Genomic DNA, 6,391 nt, shown 5'->3' with positions numbered 1-6,391 from the left:
CACCTCGCCAAGCGTGTCCAATGCTTGGCTGAGTAGACATAACTTTTCAGCACTCCCGAAAACAAAGCCCTAAACTGCTAAAAAAAAAGACGAACTAAAGGAATCAAGTACTTTAAATTAAATCAGAAAGAATACAGAACGTACGGATGCCTTCCAAGAAAGTAAAAGGAGGAGTACAACTGCCACAGAAGCAAGCAAAGGAATCAAGAAAAAAAATCGAAGGTAGGCCCACAGCTCTGATGGAGCAGGGGACTAGATTTGGTGACCCCTCGGCAGGCGGTGAGTCTGGGGAGGGCTCCGGTATGAAGCTGGAGTCAACTACTCCCAGCAAGCGCTCTTTGACTCGGGTCAAAATACGAGGGAGTTGCCGTGAGTTACCAAAAAGGCCCACTGTTTGCCGAGAGGCTGCTGATGTTGTGTCTGGAGTTTCGGACTCGAGTGACGATGAGGTAACGGGAGACTCCACTAGCAGTGGAAGTGGAAATGAGGAAGAAGAAGAAGAAAAGCAAGAAGATACAGAGACTAATATGAAAACGATGCTTCAAGAAATTATTAACAGGCTCAAGAAAATTGAAGGAGATAACAAATTAATGAGAGATAACAAGAAATTTCGTAAGACTTTGAAAAAAATGGAGGAGAAATTTCAAACAGTGACAAATAAAGTGGATAATATGCAAATGGTAAATGAAATGTTAAAATCTAGAGTGGAAAAAAATGAAGACAGTATTACTGCAGCAGCAATTGAAAGCAAAAAGACGGCGGAGAAGTTGGATGCCTTGGAAAATTATAGCAGGAGAAATAATGTTAAAATTGTTGGTTTGCCAGAGGGAGTGGAGGGGGAAGACCCAATTAACTTTTTTCAAGATTGGATAGTGACCACTCTGGGAATAGATAAACAAGGTCCGATGGAAATAGAAAGAGCACATAGGGCTCTAAGACCGAAACCCTCGGCTAATCAAAAGCCAAGATCTGTGTTGATTACATTTTTAAGATACCAAGATCGAGAATTGGTTTTCAAAACAGTCGGGAATAATATAAGAGAGGGAAAACCAATAGAACATGAAGGTACTAAAATAATCTTTTACCCAGACATCAGTAATGCCTTGTTGAGCAGAAAAAAAGAATTTAATAAGGCAAAAAATATTCTATGGAAGAAAGGCTATAGGTTTATTTTACTGCATCTGGCTACTTTGAAGATTATGATCAACACTGGAGAAAATAATTTTTTTAAAGACTTTGTCAAAGCAGAAGAGTATGCGGAACAATTGCCATCGAGAAATGCTTAAGAAGATTCATGAATGATTGATTATTAATAATATCTGTATACTATAGAGGGGATTAACTGTATTAAGGATTGTTAATTTTTAGAAGTACTTGATATATCGGGGGGGGGGGGTTGGAGAATGTGGATGCTCCACCATAATCATGGGCACAAGTGTGGTGCGGACCACACCTCGTATAATAGAGGGGGGTAATGTTGCTAATCTATTTATTAACAACATTAGAGGGAGGGTCTATTTCTCTATCTTTCTTATTTCTTTTCTGTTTTTATACCTGGACTATGGAGGGGAGCACACAGAAATACGGCACAATGTAAATACCGGAAGAGGTATCAAGGTAAGGAAAAATGAAAAAGGAAAAGGAAAAGTGAAAAAAAAGAAAGAAAAAAAAAGGAATAAATGGATAAGACATTAAATTTTTTAAGCTATAATGTGAATGGGTTAAATGGACCGATAAAAAGGAAGAGAATTTTAACACAGATGAAAAAATTGGAAGTAGATATAGCTTTCTTGCAAGAAACACATCTAACGGAAAAAGAGCATCAAAAGTTAAAGAGAGTTTGGGTAGGAAGTATGGTCGCATCTTCTTTTAACTCAAAAGCAAGAGGGATTGCTATTCTATTTAAGAAAAAGCTACCAATTAAGATACAAAATATTGTAAGTGACCCAGTAGGTAGATTTGTAATAGTACATTGTCAAATTTTCTCAGAATTGTGGACCTTAATGAATATATATGCACCAAATATAGATGATGAGAAGTTTGTGCAGGGTACCTTTTTAAATCTGGCGGAAGCACATGAAAATATATTGATAGGGGGAGATTTCAATTTTTGTTTAGATCCAGTAATGGATAGATCATCAAGGACAACGACAAGGACAAGAGCAGTGAAGACAACCTTGAATTTAATGGAAATTTCAATTTAATAGATGTTTGGAGGAAAAGCCATCCCAGGGAAAGAGACTACTCCTTCTATTCCAATAGACATGATACATATTCTAGAATAGATCTATTTTTGATTTCAGCTCAATTAAGGGGTAGAATAATACAAATAGATTACAAGGCTAGATTGTTATCGGATCACTCACCATTATTAATGAAAATTACGATGCCAGATAAAGAACAGTCAGTCTATAGATGGAGACTCAACTCTTTACTATTGAAAAGGCAAGACTTTTGTGATTTTATTCGAGGACAAATTGAATTATTTTTGGAAACAAATTTAAATTCAGTTGATGATAAATTTATTGTATGGGATGCAATGAAGGCTTATTTGAGAGGCCAAATTATAAGCTACTCATCTAAGATAAAGAAAGACTATAGGAAGGAATCTGAAAGATTAGAAAAAGAAATCACCGTATTAGAAAAAGACTTACAGAAAACTTCTTCAGATACGAAAAAAACACAACTTGCAAATAAAAAATTTCAATACAATACTTTACATACTTACAGAACAGAAAAACTAATATTACGAACTAACCAAAGATATTATGAATTAGGAGAAAGAGCGCACAAGGTATTGGCATGGCAACTGAAAGAAGAACAAATATCAAGAACAATAAATTCAATTAGAACAGATCAAAACATTATTACTTATAAACCTAGAGAAATCAATGAGGTATTTAAGCAATTCTACACTAATCTGTACCATTCTGAATCTGAAAAGGATGAAATTAAGATAAATAATTTTTTATCCAAGATACAATTACCAACAATTTCTAATGAGGAGCAGATGGGACTAAATGCCTCCTTTACTTTGAGAGAGATGGAGGAAGCATTATATTCTTTACCAAGTAATAAATCTCCAGGGGAAGATGGTTTCCCGCCTGAGTTCTATAAAAAATTTAAAGATTTGTTGTTACCAGTATTTATGGAAGTGATACATCAAGCGGAAAAAACTTCTACAGTACCAGAATCCTTCTCACTGGCAATTATAACCGTAATTTTTAAAAAAGGGAAAGACCCTTTAAATGCATCTTCTTATAGACCAATATCATTGTTGAATGCAGATTATAAAATAGTTGCTAAACTTTTGGCAAGGAGATTGGCAGAATATTTACCGAAGCTGGTTAAAGAGGACCAAACTGGATTTGTCAAAAAAAGGAAAATATCTGATAATGTAGCAAGATTTATAAGTATTTTACATTTAGCACAGAAAAGAAAGGAATTGAGCGTAGCAGTTGCTTTAGATGCTGAAAAGGCATTTGACAGGTTAGAATGGGATTTTTAATTTAAAGTATTAGAGAAGTACGGATTAGGAAATGGTTTCATTAACTGGGTAAAAGCTCTTTATAAACAACCTAAAGCCAAAGTGGTGACAAATGGCCAATCTTCTCAATCATTTAATTTGGAAAGATCTAGTAGACAGGGATGTCCCTTGTCACCGGCTTTATTTGTATTGGCCATTGAACCTCTGGCAGAGCTAATAAGATCAGATTTAGACATTGAAAGATTTAAAGTGAATCAGGAAAATCACAAAATTACTTTATTTGCAGATGATGTTTTACTTTGTCTTACTAGACCATTGGAATCCTTAAGAAAATTATATTTCAGACTGGAAGAATATGGGAAAGTATCAGGATATAAAATTAATAAAGATAAAACTGAAATAATGCCTCTTTCTGAAGGTAATTATGATCAATGTAAAAGAGAAAGTCAGTTTAAATGGCAAAAAGAAGGCATGAAGTACTTAGGGGTTAAAGTAGATAATAAGTTAAATAATCTGTATAAACTAAATTATAAACCACTAATTTAAAAAATTGAGGAGGACTTGAAGAAATGGATGAATCTGCCAATTACATTGCTAGGGAGAGTGAACTGTATTAAGATGAATATTTTTCCGAGGTTACAGTATTTATTTCAAACACTGCCTATACCTTTACCAAATAATTTTTTTCAAGAATTGAATAAAATTGTGAGAAATTTTCTTTGGAAATGTAAAATGCCAAGAGTGTCTATGGAAAAATTAACATGGAAATTTGAATTAGGTGGACTGCAATTACCAAATTTTAAAAATTACTATCTGGCAGCACAAATGAGTTTTATTTCATCCTTTTATCAAGAGGGTGGAAAAACAGTATGGGTTAAAATTGAAATGGATAAAATAAAAGAACTATGCCCAGAAGAATTTATCTATAAATGGGATGGGAAGCTATTAGTTAAGGATCAAGAGTCACCTTTGCTAAAACATTTAATTAATATATTGTTGAAAACAGTTAAAGCTAATGATAAAAGATTTTTTCTAACAGCTAAAACTCCATTAGTAAAAAATAGATTACTGCCGTTTGCTTGGAATAATCAAATATTACAAGTCTGGGAACAGAAGGGTATTAAACATATGGGAGATTGCTACGAAGGAAATAATTTTTTGACATTTTCTCAATTGAGAAACAAATATCAAATTCCAGGGAATAGTATTTTTTTCTATTATCAATTACAATCTTATTTAAGGGAAAAGTTAGGTAATTCAATGTTTTTATTTCAAATTAAAGGAATTGAATCCCTGATTCAGGGCAAGGGAACTAAAAAAATTATATCTTCAATGTATAAATTGTTACAAAAATCTAGTCCAAAGACAGGAATTCAAAAATCAAGACAAAGATGGGAAACAGATCTGAATATTAGCATTAATGAACCAAGTTGGGAAAGATTGTGTTTAGAAAGTATGAAAAATACTATTAATGTGGGATATAGTTTAGTACAATACAATTTTTTACATCAACTATATTTAACTCCGAAAAAATTAAACAATTTAAATCCAAATTTACCTGAAATTTGTTTTAGATGCAACCAGGATGTGGGTACGTTTTTACACTCCACATGGGCATGTCCTAAGGTAACTCCTTTTTGGAAAGACCTAAAAAACTTTTTGGAACAATTGATGAATAAGACCATACCATTGGATTCAAGGTTGTTTTTATTGGGAGATACTAAAGGAATATTACCAAGATTAATTTTAGATAAATATCAGGAAAGATTTCTCAAAATAGCAATAGCAAAAAAATGTGTGGCGGTCACTTGGAAAGATCACAATGAAATAAGAATTGCAAGATGGTATGCAGAAATGCGTAGTTGTATCCCATTAGAAAAAGCTACTTATAATCTGAGAGATAAATATGATTTCTTTTTGAAACCCATTCACTTTAACACTAGGATTAAGAATTGGAAATATTTAACTTCAGGATTGTTTTGATACCCGTAAAAAGAATTTAATAAGAAATTAGCCGGAAGTGTTTCCTTCTTGTCTCCAGGTTCCCTTCTTTCTTCTTTCTTTCTTTCTTTCCTTTTTGAATTTTTTTTAATTTTTAAAAAATTTCTTTATCTTTCTTCTTCTCCTTTTTCCTCTTTTTTCTAACTGGGGGGTGGGGGGGAGGGGGGTTGTGGGTGGGGAGATAATACAGAACAATACAGGTATAATCGAATTTAAATGTATAATCGAATTTATAATGTAGGTACCATCGCGTACTATGAGTTCATACATGTATTTGTTTTGTTAAAATTTAAATTAATTAAAAATAAAAAAAAAGACCCATCTTCAAACGGTCAGAATCGACCCGTGCGTTGGAAGGAACTGCAGATGCTGGTTTAAACCGAAGATTGAGTCTGAAGAAGGGACTCCACCCGAAACGTCACCCATTCCTTCTCTCCCGAGATGCTGCCTGTCCCGCTGAGTTACTCCAGCCTTTTGTGTCTATCTTCAGCAAGCAGTCGGTGACAAGCTTTGAGTTTAAAGTCTGAAGATGTTAGAGGGGATGATTGAGGTTTCAGTGAGGAGAGAATCAGGCTGGCAGACGGCATCCTGATTTAGCCGTAAATAACTCACTTAGAGCAGAGATTTCAGGAGTAAATGTTCATTGTACCAAAGTACAACTAGTATATGATTGTCAGTTTGTGCTAGAATTCCGTTCATCCAGCAGTTCAGCAACCATGGATCCGGCCACTCTACGGAGCCTGGGACTGCTACGTCGGCTGGTACCGGCGGCCGACAAACCTGCCGAGTCTCCTCCCAGCCCGAGCCGCTGTCGGAGGAGACGGAGGCAGTGCGACAGGAGGCAGAAGTGCGGCACTCGGGGAGGGCTAACAGCGAAGCTAAAGGCGAACCCCTGCAGACCAC

The 6,391-nt window shown here is 34.9% G+C and overlaps 1 protein-coding gene across 1 annotated transcript in view; it reads left to right on the top strand.

Moving 5' to 3' along the window:
* The window catches only part of LOC144603164 (zinc-binding protein A33-like), a 111,052-nt gene that overhangs the window by 26,563 nt on the left and 78,098 nt on the right, over positions 1 to 6,391 (top strand). The window lies entirely within an intron of this gene.

The sequence above is a fragment of the Rhinoraja longicauda genome, chromosome 19 (genome assembly GCF_053455715.1).
Source record: "Rhinoraja longicauda isolate Sanriku21f chromosome 19, sRhiLon1.1, whole genome shotgun sequence".
NCBI lineage: Eukaryota > Metazoa > Chordata > Chondrichthyes > Rajiformes > Arhynchobatidae > Rhinoraja > Rhinoraja longicauda.
Note: the sequence above shows the minus strand (reverse complement) of the source record. Positions and strands in the feature narration are given on the sequence as shown.